The 22,187-nt window shown below is 36.4% G+C and overlaps 1 long non-coding RNA gene across 2 annotated transcripts in view; it reads right to left on the reverse strand.

Moving 5' to 3' along the window:
- Nucleotides 1-6,104: 6,104 nt before the first annotated feature.
- The window catches only part of LOC103099504 (uncharacterized), a 29,978-nt gene continuing 13,895 nt past the window's right edge, over nucleotides 6,105-22,187 (reverse strand). Inside the window, exons 4-5 of one of the 2 annotated variants that reach the window (XR_001625269.2) lie at nucleotides 14,068-14,122; nucleotides 6,105-13,251 (exon numbers count right to left, since the gene is read on the reverse strand). This is a non-coding gene — a long non-coding RNA (uncharacterized LOC103099504). Of the gene's footprint in view, nucleotides 13,252-14,054; nucleotides 14,123-22,187 lie in introns of both variants that reach the window. The other variant, XR_008912481.1, reaches the window with a different exon arrangement.

Here is a 22,187-nt window from a genome sequence, read left to right on the forward strand (position 1 = left end):
GAGCTAACCTGTAAGCCTACTGTCTAATCATAGATCTCCATTACCCTCATGGTATGGGAATTAACTCACAACCGGATTACAATTATTGTAGAAACTAGTGCGATTCTTGGGGTCACAGACACATGAACTACCAGGTAGAACAGGACACTCCTTGGAGTACTCAGCGACTATATTTTAGGGTCTGTTTGTGACCCTGTCTGTCCTTGTAACCTTGACAATGCAACACAGTGCCACTTGACATCGTGAGCATTTATTTTTCATATACTGTATTAATTCTAACCTCAAGACCCTAGATCAGAAAGGTCCCAATCAATTCCTATATATTAGAGAAAATTGATGCTCTGGGTTTTGAATCATAGGCGCCATCCAGTCTATAGACTTTTACTTTTTCTTTATTCTTAGGAATTCCCACAAATGTATCCCTTTTAACAAAATCCATCTCCTTCAAAGTCCATATGCCATTCTGCATCTGCCATTAGCCTCATACATTTGCTATTTGCATAAACCTGGGAGGCCACAAAGGTAGATTATACTGTGTTAGAATATCAGAATATTAGCAAAGGGACTAGAATTTATATATGTGTGTGTGTGTGTGTGTGTGTGTGTATGTGTGTGTCACACACACACCATGAGCTTTATATCAGTAAGGGAGTTGGTTTAGGGAGGTTATTATTTTTAGAAAATCCAATTTCAATCAGCTAAAGTAAAATATCAGGAATAAACCAGAGGGAAATGGACCCTGGAGCATTTCTTCTGCATCAGAGGAAACTAAATATTAGCTCCAGGTCCAATGTTCCTTTGTGGTCTCTGATCCCTTAAGGCAAATAGCTCATGTAAGTAGCAGTAGCAGGAAAGTTTGCAAAGCTTGATACACAATGCATTTATGTAAAAATAGTATGGCATCCCCAGAATAAAACAAAATGTGTTCATGTAGAATAACTTAGTTGTTTTGTAAAGATTACTAGAGCAGAAAATAAGGGGTCCAGTCTTTTCAAAACTTATTAGTATGTGAAGTGTAAATATACAACTCCAGGAGTCACTTAGCCTCCAATTTATCACTACCCCAACATATTCATACATCAAAATGTTGAGACCCATCTTGGAAAACCACAGCCTATTTTTTTTTATCCTTACTCAATATAGAATCAGAATAGCCATATAACTTAAGCTATCTCTCATATCAAGTTAAGTCAACTAAATATGCATTTATTAAGTGCCTCTTATGTGGTAATTGGTGGGGATATGAAGAAAAGCAGAAATAGATTTTGTTCTCAAGGACCCATGCCAGAAATTTTCCACATTTGATTAATAAAGCTCTTGATTGAAACTGGGGAATCAAGGCCAATGTAGTAATTCTGGATTTCAGATAGTGTGTTGATATTTGCAAATTGTAGAAGGATCTGGTAGCTTCTTCTTCAATAGCATTATATTTTAGCTTATCAAGTAGCAGTGTTTGACTTTCTCAGACCAAGCTAAGTAGGTATCAAGGTTAAAAACTGAATGAATTTCATAAGGAGAAGAATAATTTTCAAATTCATGAATTGTGTCATTGTATATAATTCCTTTGTCAAGAATCATCTTTGCTTCCTTCAAGGAAGGGGATTTGATTAAATGACTAGTAGCCATGAGGAAATGTAATCTGGTTTGAATTTTCATGAAGAATCAGGAATATTGGAGATGGAAAGGATTTTAGAGGTATTTTTCCTTTTTTCCATCTGTAACTAAGGATCTCACCTCAATCAATACTTTCATGTTTCATGTAAGAATACTTGGCATCCAACTACAGTGTTCGTTAAATTTTTGAAACATTATTATAACAACTGTAGTTCATGAATTTGCTAACTATACTTTGGGCATAGATCAGTGTTATATCATTAATCATATAAACAGATATATGGAGCATGATGGCCCCTAGCATAGCTTTGTTATTCATTTGACACATTTCAATGATCACTCCAAGTCTGCTGTGTGTTCAATTTCTCATTGACCATCTTTCTTGATTAATGTGGCATAACATATAGATTCTAGAATGGGTTGAAATTTTGTCTCTTACAAAATTTGTTCTTGGACAAGTCATGTTAAGTTCTCTGAGCCTCGCTTTCTCTATCTGTAAAATGAAAATAGCAGAGCCTCTAGTTGCTACCTCATGCAGTTGTGGTGCCATTGAGGTTCTACATGTAGAACTAGAAGGGTCCATCTAGTATGATCTCTTCTTTTTACAGTTACAGAAATGCAGGTCCAGAGAGGTAGTGATTTGTTTTTGGGCCACACAGGAAGGAAGCATCAGATGAGATTTGAACTAAACTTCTCAATTTCCAGAGTCAGTGGTCTTTCAACTGTTCTATGACATGATAACAAACATGGACATGCATAAATACTAATTATTATTATTATTATTGCTTATGGAGAAGACAAACATGAATAGATGCATGCTCCTATAACCCAAGTGGTCTGCTATGTACATACATTAATCTAAATTTTTTCCTTTTATAAAACTTCATCTTTTGCTTTCTACTAGTCTCAGTTTCAGGAGATGAACATTTCAGAACCCTGACCTATCACTACAATGAAGCAAGTAAACCAAAATTATGATTTCTAATTTGCCATGTGAAGACCCATCTGTTTTGTCTAATTAGAAAGACAAAGGAGAGATTGAATGAAAGCAAAAATGCTTCCTAGTCAGACTTTGAAGGCCAAGCATTCTCCTTGTGTCCCCAAACCCCCCTGGATTTCAGACCTTGACAAATCTTTACATATTTTTCTTCTTTACATTCTTTTTTAATTGGGTCTCTCTTAAAACTAACACTTTAAAAATTCTTATGTATTCCAAGCCAAGCTATTTTGAACTACTCCCTAAAAAAAGCAAATCAACAGATCTCAAAGGAGAAATATTTTTAGACAAAAAGGCTCCTGGGTTGAAAATCTGAATTGGAATCCCCAGAATTGATGGATATGGATAGAGTACAGAGCTTTTGTTGATGTCTATTTGCCAACAGACATAAGGACTTTGTAATGAATTTCCTTCAAGCCCATCTGGCAATTTAGCCAAAGCTGTTGAAAGGTTTAGGTCAAAATTCAGAAGAATAGTTATAAAGCTGAACTGTCTGAGATGATTCTTTGGCTGCTAGTTCATTTTCACTGCAATGTTTTGGGCAGGAAGTATATGATAGGGTTTTCTTGAAATTGGATTGATTTAGGAAATGGATTTGTAATTGCTTCAGCTGAATAGGCTAAGTCCATAGCGGTAGTCTGGGGTTGTTATCACAGACTTTTAGATTTTAGATTAATCCTTCCTGTGCCTTGAAGCCTTCTGCTCTAAAATTGGAAGGAAGACTGATTTCCAATCCCTTAAATGGCATGGAACTTGAATAAGGCCAAGTCTATGAATGAAATTCAGGGAAAAAGTGGAGAAAGTTTTTCTGTAAAATAAAATTCAAGATTTTACATTTGCTATGATTATCCCAACTTTCAGTTTATAGGCATAGTAATTATAATCTCCATGGGAAAATAAATCCTAAATTCAGTAGGAGCACGTGAGAAACAAGAGAGACTGAGACTATGTGACATTGTGAAGCCCTTGCTCAGAAAACCATTATCCATTCAATTTTGGTACCTCAATTGCCCCGACTTAGTTATGGCTTTGGAAATAAGGGCATCTTTTTTTCTGCATCTTAAAAAAAAGTTCCCCTTGCAGATATTTCACAGAGTCTTACTGAAACTTTGAATAAGTAAACAAAATAGATTGCCTTACCAACAGAAGCATCACAAAGACCAAATAAGTGATTAAATCCTCCTTTGACCCAGATTGAGAACTTATTTTTCAAAACTCCATTTACTAGAGGATTGAAATTGGTGCCTTCTCATTTTTCATCCAATTCCTCACATTGGGAAATGTTTCCATTTCAATGTTACTGAAAATGCAAAAACACAAAGGTCAGTAGAAAGTTCTAACATAATCAGTTATAGAAATTGTTGTTTTTTTTTTTGTGATTCTACCATGATAACTGGAATGTAGAGGAGCTGATTCAAGTAAGTAGCTCTTCATACAACAGTTTACCCTCCTTTGATATCCATCTACTATAGTTGGTCTAGGACTGCTTCCTCTGTTCTTATAGGATTCCATCATATTCAACTTGATATCAGCTATTAGGAATATTCCCAGAAGTCTATTTTGAGTCCCAATACATATCTAGAGCCTGACAATTCTAGTTTAAATCTGGCAGGATAGGTCTGGGAATTAGAAGGACTTTAAAAATGGGAAATCTACATCAGTTTTCACCTGGGAAGGAATATAAAGACAAAATACAAACTGAATTGTTGCTTTTCTCCCAGAAAGGTGAATTCCATATTCTGTCCATTCCCATCCTATAGAAAACTCAATGAATAAGGGAGTGTAAACTCAGTCTTTTATTGATATTCTCTTGATGTCTCTGTTAGCCCAGAATAAGCCAATATAAGAGATTTGGGGGGATTTTCTTAATTTTGTGGCTTTTTACTACTAAAAATTCTTAGATTTAGAGATAAAACCTTCGAAGAGCATTTAGTACAGACCCTGATATTCTGATATAAAAGCCTATTGAAGTATTGAAAAAAATTAAAATTTTTGACAAATTGACTACAATAGAGAGACTTATAAATCCTGAATTACCATCAGAAGACACAATCTGTTCAGGTCTCAATTTCCATATCTGTAAGATGAGGGGTATTTATTACATGGTTTCTAAGGTCCCTTCTAACTCTAACTCTATGGGTCTGGTTATAGAGAAAAGTCAGTTTCCTGCAGGAAAACAAACAAACAAACAAACAAAAAATAGGTAGAATTATTCATTGGATTCCCACTATATTGTGAATGTATTTCACTTGTCTTGAACCAACCATAAGATTAAACAATCAGATACCTTCCCTCCCCCCCAAGACCTCTGATTTCTATTCCTAGGGAAATGACATGCTTCATTAATCAACCAACAGGCATTTATTAAGTATCTTCTAAATGACAGACATTATTTTAGGTACTGGAAATACAAGAAGTAACAAGGCCCAATCCCAAGGAATTGACAGCTGGTATGACATATTCAGATGAAATATAAAGAGAGTAAGAATAACCAAATTCAAGATAGGAAGGGAGGTTACTAATAATTGGAATAGAGTGATCCTTCACCTATCCAGGGAGTTATGTTGCAGATATCCCCAGGATAGTTGGAAACCTGTCAAGTAGCAGCCCTATAAACCTTTTCCACATTCTTATTCACCTGCAGTTACTGAGCCAACCAGCACCCAGGATACAGAACACAGTGCTGTGGTTGGTCGCTTTTCATTCCATCAGCCAATAGTGTGCTGCGATAAGAGTAACTTCATGATACAGAATTAAATATTTTTTTAAACCTCCATAAAAGATGGGCTAAGTGAGCATTGTGAGGAAGGACTGAATCAGGAAAAGGCTTTATGTAAAAGGCATTGCTTGACTTATATCCTGACGTCAAATCAATAAAGTTTATTAGGCTCCTAAACTGTTGGGGAATAAAATAAAGGCAAAAACAATCCTTAATCTCAAGTAATTTACAGTTTAATGCAAATACTATGAACAAACTATATAGATATAGATAAATGATAAAATGAAGATAATCTCAGAGGGAAGATTAAGATTAAGGAAGGTCAAGGAGACTTCTTGAAGAAGGTAGAATTGCAGCTGAAATTTGGAGGAGAAACCAGAAGGTTGAGATAAGGAGGAAGATAATTCCAGGATTAAGGATAGTCAGAGAAATTATAGCAAGATGGGAGGGAAAATTTCATTTGTGAAGAATAGAGGAGGCCAGTACCACTGTACAATAGGTTATTTGGAGGGAAATGAGCTACATGAAGACTGATTAGGTGGAGGGGACAAATTATGAAGGATTTAAAATGCCAAATAGAGGATGCTACGTTTGATCCTATTGGTACTCAGGACCCATGGCAGTTTATTGATTGGGGAAGGTGATATGGTCAAACAAATATGTTGGGAAGATCAGTTTGACAGATAAGTAGAAGATGAACCAGAATGGAGAGATGAAATGAAGAAAAAATAATAATTAAATTATTGTAATATCCTAGGCATAATGTGATGAGCCCTTAAACCAGGGTAATGGCAGATTAGAAGACAAAAGGTGGTATAAAGGACACACATCTAAAACATAGAATCAATAGGATTTGGTAACAGGATAGGAGGGATGGGAGAAGGAGGAGTTGAGGATGATATATAAAATGTAAGTCTGAGTGACTGGGAGGATGGTGAAGTTCTTGGATGTAATAGGAAAATTAGAGAAAAGGTAGAGAGAAAGGGGAAAGACATTTAATTCAGTTTTAAAAGATGCTAAGTTTCAAGATGAATATTTAATTCTGGATGATCAATAGGCAGTTAGAGATATGAAACAGTAGGTTGGAGAGAAGTTAAGAATGGAAAAATGAACCAGAGAACAATTTGCATAAAGATAATAGTTGAATACAAGGGAGATAAGATAATGAAATCACTAAATGAAATAGTATGCAGGTAGAGAAGAAGAAAGTTCATGAAAAGAGTCCTATGTGACACAGACAGTTTCTGATCATGACATGGATGAAGATCAAGCAAAAGAGACTGGAAAGGAGTGCTTAGACAGGTAAAAGGAGAACAAGGAGAATGCCATGTAATGAAATCATAGAGAGTAAAATGTTTCAAGAAGAAGGTGATCTACCTCAGAGATGTCAAACATGGAACTCACAAGCAGCCCAAACCAGATTAAAGTGTAATTGGGAAATACTTAACAAAATAAATACAAATACAATAAAACATAGATAACATTAATTTTTTGTTTTTTTTAAATAACATTTCATTTTAAAACTAAATTAATATGCATCAGATATGGTTTAATGGTTCTGAGTTCTATTTGAGTTCAATACACTCATCCACAGTGTCAAAAGATGAAAAAAGTCAGAAAAAATGATTTTGATTTAGTCATTAAGAGACCACTGGAAACTATTCTACTCAGAGTTACAATAGAAGATGAAGTCAAAAGAGAAGGAACACTTGTAAACATCAGTCAGTCACTCAATTATCCTTTTGGTCCTCCTATTCCTCAGGCACTCTTCTGAAGATAAAAAGGGCAAAAAGTCCCTCTTTTTAAGGAACAACTTGTCTATTGGAGGATATAATATGCAAACAACAATGTAAAAAGCTATCTACAGCATAAGTCAAAAAGAATCAAGGGAAGGAAGATACTAAAATTAAGGAGGACCAAGAAAATGGGATTTTGGCTGAGATTTGAAGGAAGTAATGAAAGCTAGGAGATGGAAATTAGGAGGGAGAACATTCCAGGCATGGAGCAACAATCAAGTGAATATTCTTGGAGTTTGGAGGGGTACCCCATTATGCTAAAAACAACAAGGAAGCCAGGGTCACTATATTGCAGTGCCCTCAAGAGCTAAGTAACAACTCCCAGCTTCCTCTACTATTCCAAGTGATAGGTTTTTATATTCCTTTGAGTTAAGTGGGGAAAGTGTTCCAGCTGGCAGTTATCCTGAAAGCATAGGGTAGAATCCTGTAGTTAGATTTATCGAAAAACCTTAAATTTAGAGCCTTATTGTTTCATAATAAAATTCTCTCTGTTTGGTCTTGCACAAGATATCTACAAAAAGAAGACAGTAGTGTAGGAAAAGTTGTATACAATTGCTTTACTTTTTATTTCCAAGCCAAGAACATCTAGAAGCTAATTCCTTAGTAGAAGCAACTCAATCCGAACAGTAGAACTGAAGACATAAATAAATAGACAATGACATAGAAGATAAACAGGGTCATTATGGGATCTGTACATTTCAAGCCAATTCACAGGTGGGTAAAATAATTCTTATATCTCATAGTCATTTAATAGTTGAGGAAATAAGAACAGGAGGGCAGAAGTGTTTTTCCTCAGGTACCATTACTTCATAGTAGTAAACCTAAACCTAGAATCTAGTAAACTTAAACCTAGATCTCAGGTCTCATTACTTATCCTCTATTTCTATATTTGCTGTAGCTCACTGCCTCTCAACCAGCATGTTTCAGGGAAAGAAGGCTGGATTTTTAATGGAATCTGGGCTCAAAAATCAGCTTTACTACATTTATGCCTTTGAACAAGTCACATAACCTCTTTAATCCTGGTCATGTTCTACCACAAATTATGTTTTTATTATCCTATTCCCATTTAGAAAGTTAGAGACGAATAAGGACCCAGTGAAAGAGACACTGAGTTCAATTGTTCAAGGAGGCAGAAAGAGAAACAGAATAGAGATCATGTTGAATCACTAGAGGAGTCTTAATACTGGCTAAATAGAGCTGGCTGACTTTGGGAAGTCTTTCTTTGCATTTAATTGCACCCTAAAAACCTCTGAAAGAAGCTAGCTGAATGAGTGATCAATCTATAAGTTGATGCATATTTATTTAAAACCACATCTATTTTAAATATATGATTGATTCCACTTGCTGGAAGTTCTCAAGGACCCAATGGGACTCATGTACCAGTAGTTACACCTTTATGCCATTTCCCAGTAATAAACAGAATTATATAGCTACAAAAAATCCAGGGAAGAGCTTTTGTTTTGAACAAAGTACCCAGCTATCAATTTCCATTTACCTATGAAGATATTTTCATCCAAACTTTCAATAAATAATTGTGGATGCTAGTGATGGATTAATAACAAAAGTTCTAATTCATCTTGTGATAAAATTCATTTTCAGTATAGATTGAAACATCAATGGCTTGCTTCTGGACTGCTAGGAAGGTGTTTTTGACCAAAAGCTATTCAACATGAATATCATAGAACTGGCTCAGATAATCTCAATGTACAAATATAAAATTGCATTAAGGGAGAAAAACCTAGATTTTCCTTTTACCCAGAAATTATAACCATAGATTGGATATATATTATAGTTGAGGAAGGAATATTGAGGGCAGTCTTAATACCTGTTCCTTTTACAGATAAGGAAACTGAGGCCTGGAGAGGTAAAGCAACTTTCACAAGTTCACAGATCATGAACTACAGAGCTGGGATTTGAAACCTGGTCAGTGACATGGAGCCTGTCCTGTTTTTAGTTTTTGATGTTAATACTGTTGCTTATGATTGTTACTGAATGGACATATAACTAGTGAGCCTCTTCATATTTAGTCTATGTATAATTTTATCATTGCTAAATCAATTTCACAAAGAGAGGCATCATTGTTAGATTTTTGTTGTTATTTTTCCAGGGACCACAGAGTCATTTTCCTCAAGTATTTCTTTAACCCACTTTATTTTCAAATCCTTATTAGAACCTGGAAAAGTATCTGTAATCCAGTTCCTTGCAGCTACATTAGGTAGGCAAGATGATGGAGAGGTCCAGCATATGGATATTGTACTCTTTTCCTGGGAAAGCTTCCAGGGCTTGTATAGGTTAGAGTTGAGTTCCAGGTCTGTGTTACAAAGAGGCATTGGGGAGAGTATTTTCCTCCCACCCCCACTTAAATCTTGTGCCCTCAGAGGCAGTGCATCACCTCCATGAGGTTATACCATACTACTTCTATCTGACTTGTGCTTCTCGCCATTAGTGGCTTTAATTGACTATTGGAGTGGTGGTTTATATTATCCTGGTGTTTCTGCTTGTTTCTGGTTTACTCAAGATGACTAAGAAAGCTGGAGGAAGATCGTATCTTAGTGTGCTTTTCTTCCCTTTTAAAACAATAATACAGCTAGTTGTAGTAGGAGATACAGTAGGTAGAGTGGAAAGAGTAATAGCCTCACTGTCAGAGGGCCAGAGTTTGAGAAGTGGCTTGTCCACTGACCATTGGCATCACCTATCTCATAAGACTGTGGGAAGGAAAATGTTTTACAAAGAGCAAGGTGAACTAGTGTCCTATTGCCATAGATGTATGACTTGAGGATTTTAGTTGCTGTTTCTACCAGTTTGCTGGTAAAACATATTTTTCATTTCCTGGTAGAAAAGTTAAAGGGACATGATTATAGAATATTGAATATACTATCAGATCTGGTATGCTTCAACTTGTTTTGCTTAATAAGGAAGGGTTCTGCAAGTGATACTGGGGGAAAATAATGATGTAAAAGGAAAACAAATCACCTATAAATCAAAGCTTGGAAATTCCTCATCCCCCAAATAAGAGGAAAGATCAGACCTTTGCTTCATTTAAAAATGCTTTATTCTATACAAATTTTTAGTGATATACCCACATACCTATACACACATATATATAATACCTATACATATAGTACCTCCCATGTTGTAGATAGTAGAGAGTAGAAATCTAATCCATAAGTAGACAGTTTATAGTAGGTGAATGTATCATCAGAATACCAGACTGAACATTAGGCAGAATCTATATCTGAACCTAGTAATAAAGAGGGAAAAGCAGTATGGTTTTATGCAAAGGAAACTGACCCTAGAATCAACATCTATGATGAAGTTCCACTACTGTCACTCAAAGGCTGTGTCATGAGCTCAAGTTATTTCTCAGTGGCTCAGACAACTTTCTAAGACTATGAATTGTAGACTAGATGACAATCTACATTGGTACAAACACCATTGAAACCACAGGCTCTAATTCTCTATCTTTATCTCTCGCATCTATCATATGTCTGTGTGTGTCTCTGTTTCTGTCTCTATCTTTTGATTCATCCAACATCAATCAATTTATTCATCCATCTTTCTTTCTTTCTTTCTTTCTTTCTTTCTTTCTTTCTTTCTTTCTTTCTTTCTTTCTTTCTTTCTTTCTTTCTTTCTTTCTTTCTTTCTTTCTTTCTCTTTCTTTCTTTCTTTCTTTCTTTCTTTCTTTCTTTCTTTCTTTCTTTCTTTCTTTCTTTCTTTCTTTCTTTCTTTCTTTCTTTCTTTCTTTCTTTCTTTCTTTCTTTCTTTCTTTCTTTCTTTCTTTCTTTCTTTCTTTCTTTCTTTCTTTCTTTCTTTCTTCCCATCCATCTATCTATCTATCTATCTATCTATCTATCTATCTATCTATCTATCTATCTATCTGACTGCCTGTCTGTCTGTCTGTCTGTCTATCTACCTATCTATCTCTCTATCAACCTATTGATTTGTCTATATGTCTGCCTGTCTATCTAGCTATCTCTCTTCTTCATTACCTATGAATAGTATTAGAGGCAGCTTAGTTTTATAGTAGATATAGCATTGAACTTAGAGGGAGGAGACTTGAGTTTAAATATTCCCTTAGACACTAGCTATGGCAAGTTACTTAAAATAAGTTAGCCTGATTTTCTTTATATTTCAAATGGAGATAATAAAAGAACCTATATCATATTATTGTTATGATAAACAAATGAGATTATATGTGTCTGTGTGTGTACTTTGCAAACCTTAAAACATTATAAAATACTTCTTTTTATTTTGCAGATTGCAAAGTGCTTTTTATATACATTATTTAATTTGAGCTTCCTAACATCCCTCTGAGGGAAGTATTTCAGATATCAATTCTCCAATTTTTAATAAGAATGCTGAGATTCCCAAAGGTGTAGTGACTTGTGCCAAGTCAAACAGCCTGGTTTTAGATCCAGGTTTCCTATCCCTCTAACCAGGGCTCTTTCCACTGTCACACAGCTGAAGGGACATAATTCTTCTCATTGTTATTGTTTGGATGATTGAAATTATTTTAGCATTGAAACTCATCCTATAGCCGAAAATTCTGCCCTCAAGGGTAAAAATATTCTATTCTTTTGCTTATTGACATACTGTACTTTATTCTACAAAATATTTTCCTAAGCAATAGCTTTTATCAGACCTTGATGCTTGCAAGCCAAGTACAGGTCAACTATTATTAAGCAGCCAGAAGGGCAAGCAAATGAAAAAAAAAAAAAACACAACAACTATTTTCATTCCCAACTTGAACAATGATTGCATATTGTAGCTTAGCACCAAGCATCAGCTAAACTGCAAAGATAAGCTTTATAACCGAATATAATTTTTCCCATTACAAAGCCAGTAGTTTAAAAATGCAAATAAAGAAAGAATGTCAGAAGGGACTCTCTGAACTATTGAAAGGAATTTTGTGTCTCCCCTTTGGAGCTTTCAACTTTGAAAAGCCTTTTTTAATAGCAGCATTATTTAACAATTTCTGTTGAGTGGGTTTTCAAGCTTTAAAAAGAGAGAATGTGAGAGGGGAAAAAAAGGTGTTTCTCTTTGAAATGGAAAATCCTCACAGAGATATCCTCAATTGGGTGAGGGGTCAGCAATGTTTGCTGCAGCAGGTTTCATAGTTTTGAAGCAACCTATAATTGATGACTGATAAAGATCAAGAAAGGTTCTTGCAAGGGTAAAAAAATACTATTGAAAAAAAATAACGGAATCCGATTGCCATTTCTTATCAGGACTCTTTATGCCCTAGGAGGAAATGGCTCTAATTCCTGTGCTTCAAACAGAAAGCTTATCCATTAATCTCAAAGTCAAATGGTTTAACAGAATTTCAGAAAATGCTGTTTTCAATGTGGCCATTCCTCCTCCAGCTAGCTAGTGCCTTCCAAGATTGTCATGCTGCCTTATGCCCTCATTCACCAAACTATGCTGAAGGTCCTTATTTCACATAAAGTATCCTATTTGTGTGCCCAGACCATTTGCCAGGTGACCCAACTCACCTGAAGAATTCAACATAAACACTGACACTGAGAAAGTGTTGCTTTCTAAAGCTGGGGCAGAGATTATTCAGCTGAAGGCTCCCAGAAATTAACCTGCATCAAGCTTTGGAAATATCAGTTATTTGCTCTCTTAGCCACAAAACATACTGTCACAGGATTGCACATTTGGAATGGATTTCATAAGCCTTCCAATCCCACCTATATTGGAAAAAGAATCATCTCCACATCAAACACCCATGGTGGCCATTCAATTAGAGACATATATTGAGAGGACCCAACTACCTCCTGAGGCAGATTGTTTCACTTTTGGAAAACTCTACAGAGTATAAAACTTTTTTTTTCCTCTATCAAGATAAAATCTGACTCTGTCTATAGTTTCTTCCCACCATTCCTAGTTCTACCTTCTGAGACCAAGTAGGATAAGGCTAATGTTTCTATATAACAGGTTTTTATATATCTGAAGACAGGGTTTTTGTCACCCCCAAACCATTTCTTATCCAAAAACAAAAACAAAAAAATCAAAAACTTTCCCTCTTTCTTCACCTGATTTTTGCATGGCATGATGATGAGACTCTTTATTCTTCCTTACCATTCTTTTGATGCTTTGAAATTTAGCAATTCCCTTCCTCCAATCTGAATGAATAAATGAAAATGTATTAATTGATTTCTGTGTTAAACACCATGTTAAAGACTGGGGAGATAATAAAAAAAAGTAAAGGCAATCACTGCCCTCAAGAAGTTATATTTGAATAGGGAAATAATCCATATGGTAGAATGGTGACTGGGAGGAAACCTTTGGCCTAGAAAGTTATTGGAATAATGAGTGGAGCCATAGCAGAGACAAACCCCATTCAGGAAGGACAGGACAGATGATATGGTCATGGTTTATGGTTTCAGAACTGGAATCAGGGAAGAATCAAGGAAAAGGTTGGCAAGGTGGTTGGAGAGAAGGTCGTAGAAGAAGTGGCTGGAAAAGAGGGAGAGAAGAGAATAATAGCTGGGGCTTTCCTAAATCAATGTCCCCCAACATCGCTCCCTGTAAATGTGGTGTCCCAGAGCAGAGGACAATACTTGAGATGTGGTTTGACTGGAGCAGACAGTCTAGTAGGGCTGTTACATTACATGTAATTGATTTTCTGCTTCTCTTAATGAAGCCTAAAATCACATTAACTTTCCAAACTGCCATTTTGCATTGTTGAATCTCATTGATCTGACAATCCACTAAAATTCTTGGATCCTTTCAAATGACCTGTTGTCTATCTGTATCTCTCCCCAACATTATACTTGAGAAGTTGATTTTTTTAACCTGATTGTAGGATATTGCATGTGCCTCTCTATATTAAGCATTATTGATTACTTTAGAAGGTATTCTAGAGTTTTCTAACCTTTTCTTATTATCTTATATAGAGTTAGGAAAGCCTGAGTTCAAAGCTCACCTCAAACACTTACTAGCTTTGTGATCCTGGGTAGGTCACTTAACTTCCATTTGCTTCTGTTTCCTAATCTGCAAAATAGAAATAATAATGGCATCTATCTTCCATGGATACTGTGAGGATCAAATGAACTATTAATTATAATGTTCTTAGCCTAGTGCCTGGCACACAGTAAGTACTATATAAATGGTAGCTATTCTTATTATTTAATAAGATATTTTAACTATCATGTCCTCTAGTCTCAACTATCTAATTTTAAAATAAGGAAGCTGAATCTATGAAATGAGATATAAAATGACATGAACTATATCTAATGCATAGTAAAACACAAACTAGATTAGAACCTGGACTAAATGCTGTTAAATACACTGGTTTTCAATGATGCCCAGGAAGAGAAACCACAGTAAAGGGTCACTTTGAGTGTGTCTTTGGTACATGTTAAAACACCCAGAATGGGAGAATCTCCAAATTAATTGAATTGGAGAATGTCTGGGAATAGGTTATCCTTGGTTGCATTCTGCATTAAAGAGTCTATAATAAAGTTTTGGTATGAACTAGTCACCAAGGATATCATCTATATTTTGCTCAAGCTCAATTGGGGAAAAATAGTAGAAATTAATGAGGATTATTAGCCATGCCCTTGCCAATACACCCTTGATTTTCTCTAACAGCCTCTTTACTGAGGTTGCCTTGTGACTAGACTTTTCAATTCATTTCATGCTTCATTGTCAGAAAAGGTTTTGAACACATCTTTGTCATTAATAGAAGAATGAATGAATGAAAAAAAAAAGTATGTATTAAATGTTTATCATGGGCCAGGAGCTATGATGAGAACTGGCGATACAAATACAAAAAAGAAAGATTATCCCTGGCCTCAAAGAAATTATACTCTAAAAAGGGGAAGCCAATACACATAGGGGAGTTTTGGCTATGGGGAGGTGCTTTTTTATACCCTTACCTTCTGTCTTAGAATTGATACTAAGTATTGGTTCCAAGGCAGAAGCTCGGTAAGGGCTACATAATGGAGATTAGGTGACTTGCCCAAAGTCACAGAGCTAGGAAATGTCTGAGATCATATTTGAACTCAGAACCTTGTGTCTCCAGGTCTGGATCTCTATCCACTGAGTCATCTAGCTGTCCTGAAATAATTTACCCACCAGTGCAGAAGATCCCTGCTCTACAAAATTCCATCTTGGATAATTGCCTGAGGACATCAGAGTTAGTTTTTGTCTTTGTTTTTAAAAGCAAATGGGATTAAGTGACTTACCCAGGATCACACAGCTAAGAAGTATCTGAAGTCATATTTGAACCGAAGTCTTCCTGACTCCAAACCTGGTACTCTGACTAGAAAAGACAAGTCAATCAATAATGATTTACTAGGGACATTGATTGACTTGTCTTTTCTAGTAATGCTATTTTAATATATTTATTGTTCCCAGAGATAGAGGTGAAAAGAGAGGGGGTAGTGAAGGAAGGATATGCACATAGCATCTCATGGCATGAAGATGACTAGTAAATATTGTGTTATATCTGGGTCTGGCTAGATAAGGAGAAGTCTCATCCATCAAGGGCCCAAGGACCAAGACACAGAATATCCCAGAGTATGTGGGTGACTTTCAAGGTCGGAGGCAGAAGTTGAATTCAGGAGCCAACATGCCATATCTCCTTCTTAAGAATTATAGTGGCTCTAATAGGGAACCATTATGTCCATGAATTTAAGGGATACAATGTTCAGATTTTATATCCCCAAACCATGAGCTGTTGGATAACATCTATATTTCACTGAATAGATTTTAAAATTTTCTGTCATCTGTAGTCAAATTACATATCCAAGCATACTTCTCACTTCTCTCCAATATGAACTCTGCTTTGATCAAGATAATTATGGGATCTTAATATCATAGATTAAGAGTTGTGAGGAATTTTAGAATTCATTATTCCAATGATGTCAAACTCAAATAGAAAGTGATTTCTGTCAACTGCACATTGACTTTGACAACTATACACGGACATTATCTATGCTATAGTTTATTTTGTTAATTATATCCCAGGTACTTTTTATTCTGATTTTCAAGCACTCCAGAGAATTGTGGCTTCATGCAGCCCTTGGTGACATAGTTGACACCTCTGATATATTCTAAAGCTGCCATTTTACAGATGAGGAACATGAAACCAAGAAAAGTTAAGTGATTTGCCCAAATGACAAAGGTACTAATGATGGCAGAATGAAAATTCAAACCCAGACTCTCTGAATTCACACCAACCACTCTTGCCACCATATAATACTCTAATACACATTTTGTTGAATCCCATTTCACATCTGCTAATGATGATTCCCATCTGGAATATTTCCTCTCTGCTTGTCACTATCCTGCCCATCTAAAATCTCCTTTCCTTTATTGATATTTTCTTGTTGACACTAGTCAACATTGACATTTCACTTCTGAAGTATCTGTTCTTTTTATCTTGCCACATCCTCTGCTATTTGAATATGCTCTTACAATTTCAACTTCATTCATCAATATGATATTTGGTCACCAGTAACCATTTATTAACCACCCACTATGTACCAAACACTGTGTTAAATGCTGCGGATACAAATAAGAAAAAGTCAGGTCCTACCCTAAAGAATCTTATGATTTTAATGTTCATATATAGATTGTGTGTGTGCTCATGTGCTGATTTACCAACAATTATAGAATCTCTTTATGGGTAAGAAACTCATACTATTCTATACTATACTATACTATATATATGTATATATTTTTATATATACACCCATATATATACATATATATATATATACACACACATACTTATTGTAATGTAAGATAGAGAGATCCAGGGGGCTGCAATGATAATCCAGGCTGAAGGAGAGATCAACTGAAGATCAGCAGAGGAGGGGCAGAGAGAGAAGTCTGGGAGTTCTAAAGGGGGTAGAACTCTGAAGCCAACTGTCAATGGTCTTCCAGCCTGGGAGATAGAGGAGGAAGGTGCTTTTCCTGGAATCTGAGAAAGAGCCCATCCATTTGGGACCTGTTATTCCTTCTGGGTCCCCAAAATACCTCCACTGAGACTCTTCAAGAACAGATATCTGAATTCTCGAGGGAGTTTTGGATTTGGACTCACTCTGGCCAGAGCCACCCAAATCTTTCTGAGATTTCTTTCTCTCTCCATGACCTGTTCCTGGATTCCTGAAGTAAAAGCTAGTTATCTAAGGGATAGGGATCAACCAGCAGCTGGACAAAAGGGGTGAGTGCCTTGAACCCCAAGAACTTGGGTGGCCAGTCTGCCAGAGGGGACAAGTGTTAGGGCTTTCTACTTCCCCACTTTCCTTGCCTGACACCCCTACCTCTCCTTCCCTGTGTGAACCCAAATAAATTGTTTACTTCTTTAATATTAGGTCTGGCTGGTTTCTGATACTAGGAAAGGAGGCAGAAGATTTTGGAAGAATCACATCTCTCCCCAAAAAGGGAAAGTTAGCTCAAGATCCCAGTGATCCAAACTGCCTAACCCAAGAAACAATATCTCTCCTTGATAGTGGGGTGACCCCAGGTTTCTGAAGGGAAGTGACAGCGGATTTCCCTAAGGCGACCAGAGGCAGAAGAATCCATCCTGCTTCTCAACAATAGCTGGGACCCAAGGGGAGGCAGTGGGCCATCTTACCAAAGCCATCTCTCCAGGTCTTGTCTTCCATCTCCCAGAACTATCCTCTGGGGAGGCATATTCCCTCTATCAGGGAGACAAGACTTGGCTACCTTCTCCAAGAGAAAGAGAGGGGAAGAAGAATCTCTTCACTCTCTCTCCCCATTTCTCTCTTTCCTTCTATTCCTCCTGTTCCCCTCTCAATCCTTCTATTACATTATATACATATATGGTACATAATATATGTATCTATGTGCATATACATAGTATAACTATAAAAATGGTTATAAACAGACCATTTAGTAGAATGAAAAGCACAAGGGCTCAATGTTGATTTATAATTAGGTTAATAGCATAGTATTAATGTCATTGTGATTTTAATTCACTATGCTATCTACTTCTGTTTTGGAGCATGAGTTCATCCCATTTAAATCCATAGATATGATTACTAACTATGTATTGCCCTTTATCTTATTTTCCCCTTTTTGATCCTGCCCTATTCCCGTTCACTCTGTTCCTCCTCACCAGTGTTTTGCTTTTTATTACCCCCCCCACTTCTCCCTCCTTTCAATTACCTCCCCCTTCCCTTGTCTTATTCCCCTTCTTTGCAGGGTAAGACATAATTCTATACCCCAATGAGTATATTTGTTTTTCTCTCTCTGAGCCAGGTATGATGTGAGTAAAGTATATGTATTGCCCATCACCAACCTCATCTTATCCTCCATTTAATAATTTCATGTCTCTTTGAAGTTATATAAAATACCCCATTCTATTTCTTCCTTCCCTTGTCTCTCAGTACAATCTCCTTTTATACCCCTTGATTTCTTTTTAACATATCACATCATAATTAGCTTACTTCTCCATCCTCTCCCTAAGAATATTCCTTCTATCTGCTTTGCTACTAAGAATAATGTTGAGAATTACAGATATCCATGTAGAAATACAAACATTTTGACCTTAAGTCCCTTAAATTTTTTTTTCTTATTTACCTTTTTAGTTTCTCTTGGGTCTTGTGTTTGAACTTCAGTTTTTTTTTTTTTGTGCATGTGTGTAGGTCTGATTTACTCCTCAAGAATGCTTAGAAATCTTCCATCTTATTGAATGTCCATTTTTTTTCTTCCTGAAAGAGTATATTCAGTTTTGCGGGATAGGTAACTCTGGGTTGTAAACCTAGATCTTTCTCCTCCCTGGATAGCATATTCTATGCCTCATGGTCCTTTAATGTGGAAGCTACTAAGTCCTGTGTGATTCTTATAGTAGTTTCATGGTATTTGATTGTTTTTCCCTGGCTGCTTGCAGCATTTCTCCTTGGCTTGGAGGTTCTTTAATTTGGTTATTATATTATTGGAAGGTGTCATTTGGGGATTTCTTTCTGGAGATGATCTGTGGATTCTTTCAATTTCTATTTTATTTTTTGTTTGACAATATCTGGGGAGTTTTCTTTGATAATTTCTTGCATTATGATGTCCAAGATTTTATTTTTTCTTTTGATCATGGCTTTCAGGTTGTCCAATAATTCTTAAATTGTTTCTCCTGGATGCATTTTTCAGGTCAGTTGTGTTTTCAATGAGATACTTCATGTTTTCTTCTGGGTTCTTTCCTATTATTTTGGTTTTGTTTTATTATTATTTCTTTATTTTTCATGAAATCATTATTTTCTAGTCGCTCAATTCTAATTTTTAATGCCCAATTTAAATCTGTCAGCATTTGGGTCTCCTTTATCATTTATTCCATTTCTCTTCCCCATTTTTTCTCTGCCACTTTAATTGGATTTTGAAGTGCTTCTTGAATTCATCCAGAATCTGTGTCCAATCCACAATTTTCTTTTGGACTTTGCATGTGTTTGCTTTGTTTTCACTGTCCCCTTCTATGTCTGTATCTTGCTCTTTGTCTCCATAAAAAATTCTTTGTACTTATTATGCTTTTTTTGTTGTATGCTCATCTTTCCTACCTTTATATAGGTAGGCTCTGTTCTCTGCAAGGTTTGAGTACCCTCTTTAGCTTTAGGTCTTCCTTGATGCTATCCTTACTTTTATTCTTAAGTTTTTGGCAGTTTCAGTTCTTCCAAGATGGCGTCATGGCCTGAGTGCAGAGAGCTCAGAACCAACTCCCACTGCTGATTTAATTAACCCTTTAGATGCTGATAGTTGAAGTTCTTGTCTCTGGTTTAGGCATAAACTTTTGACCTCACTCAGTACTGGATTAGATGAGGGACTGCTCAAATTCTAGCCTCAGGATTAGTTATCAGCTTTTGGTTTCACTGTGAGCTTGATTTTCTCAGGCACACAGTAGATTGCCCTGCCTGGGCCTCCACCTTGAGATTTTGGCAAGAGGATCTGGGGGGACCCCCACCCCCTTTGGATCTACCAACAACCTCAAAGTGGGATCTATGCCCTTACCACAGGCCCAGACTGGGACTTCTCACTTAGCTCTGGGCCCACACAGATCCAGTTGCTTCAGTACAGACTGCCCTGGGCTAGAATTCCAGACTTCACTACAGGATTGGTATTTCAAGGGATGTGGGTTGGTTGGACCTCTATTTGCCCAGGCAGGGGCTCAGGGTCTGGATGTTGACTTGAGTACAGGTTCCGAACCTGGCACAGCAGATTTGAGGTGGGTGGGTGAAGGTAGGCCTCTCGTCTTGCTCCTCACTTGGTATAGCCTCCTACTGTCTGTGTTCCCCTCACCCCAGTGTCCCAGATATTCTATGCCTGCCTTTTAGATTTTTTTCCTCTTGAAAGTTGTTTCACTGTCTCCTTATTGGTTCTTTCACTCCTGAATTCATTTTGTGGTGTTATTTTAATATTTATTGGAGAGGATTCTCATTGTGATTTTGAGCTTCTGTGCTCTACTCTGCCATCCTGGCTTCATGTACCATACCACTACCAATACCATTGTGAAAGTCAGAAATCTGAATTCCCCTGAAACTCAGAAGGGAAAATCCCCACCCATTGATTCTTATTTTAGCACTTAACACAAATGCCATAGCATCATGTATTTAAGAGCTGGAAATGACCCTAAAGATCATCTAGTTCAAACACTTCATTTTACAGATGGGGGAATGAAGTTACTTATCCAATGATGTATATATAATAAGTGACATAGCCAGGCTTCATTTATTATTATCTTTAGAGGGAGGGTGAAATACATATTTTAAAATTATAGCTAGAGTTTTAAAAATCATACTACAATATACTCATAAGAGTAATCTTATGAGACCTTTTTTACGTGGTATGAGAAAATGTTTTTCATGTAATCTCATTAATTTACCTAACAGCCTAATTAGATGAGCACATGATACATTATTTTTCTTCCACTTTTGAGAGAAGCAAATGGAGTTGCCAGACTTAATTTTTCAAATAGTGCCAGGAGGGATGTAGGATGGGATGAATGTTTCTAATCCTGTTTCTATCCAGTCACATTAAAACAAACAACTAATTCACTTCATTATAATGCTGAATATTTCTTCTTCAAAAATGCTTTTTCTTCTGAAGATTCCTGAAGTATTTTATAAGTTTAAGTCAGTATGAAAGACTACAGTGAGAACTACTTTATACTTATCTAGAAGATGGACACTTGTGGGGGTTAAGCTGAGCATTTGGTTAAGAGCTCACCAGCTGTTCCTCAGCAATTTAGGATATGAAGAGAAGAATGTGGCATTCAGGGTGAATTGCCCTGGGAGTCCTGGTAAGACCAATGTACCTTATCCTAAATGAGATGCCCAAGTAAGAAACGATTAGTTCTTTGAAAATTCTTCAGTGGTAGTCAGTGGAACAATTCAGGGGTCAAAAATGTCAGGGTTGACCAGCCCTTGACCTCTCTGGACCTCATTTTCTGATTTTTAAAACTCAGATAGAAATAATCAGTTCACCTGAAGGACACTGAAGATTGACAGCTAAGGAAAAAGAAAGAACTTGGCCCACACAAATGCTGCCTCCAGATTATGCCACATTATTCCCTATGGCCTTGTTGATCTGAATCTAGGTGAGATGAATAATCACTGACTTGCTATCCAAAAGGACCCTAGTGACATAGCAATCAATAGTCTGGTTTGAATAACTATGAGCTTCACTGGGTAGATTGAAATCTTCCCCATTTCACCATCTAGATGCTTTTCCACTGTCTATTCTAGTAAATGATTTAAGACCTAGATGGTGATCCAGCTGAATTAGTGAGAAAAAAACAGCAGGATACAGGAAGAGAGGAGAGGATGATCTATAAGGAGAAAAGACTAGCCAGATGGAAGGCTCAGAATTGATTCTAGTGACAAGAGAAAGCAAGTTCCTAGGGTGTCAGTTATGGAGCAGATGTGTCAAAAAATAATTTATATCTACTATTTCAGATAGTCAAAAACTATTGGGGGGTTCTTTTTTTCCTCTAGCAAAGTTCTAGGTTAATTTCTTTTTCCTTTTTTAAATTGATTTTCCTTTTATTTAAACATTTTTTTTCTAATGGTTACATGATTGTCTCCCTCCCCTTTTCCCTCTCCCC

The sequence above is a fragment of the Monodelphis domestica genome, chromosome 5 (genome assembly GCF_027887165.1).
Source record: "Monodelphis domestica isolate mMonDom1 chromosome 5, mMonDom1.pri, whole genome shotgun sequence".
Taxonomy (NCBI): Eukaryota; Metazoa; Chordata; class Mammalia; order Didelphimorphia; family Didelphidae; genus Monodelphis; species Monodelphis domestica.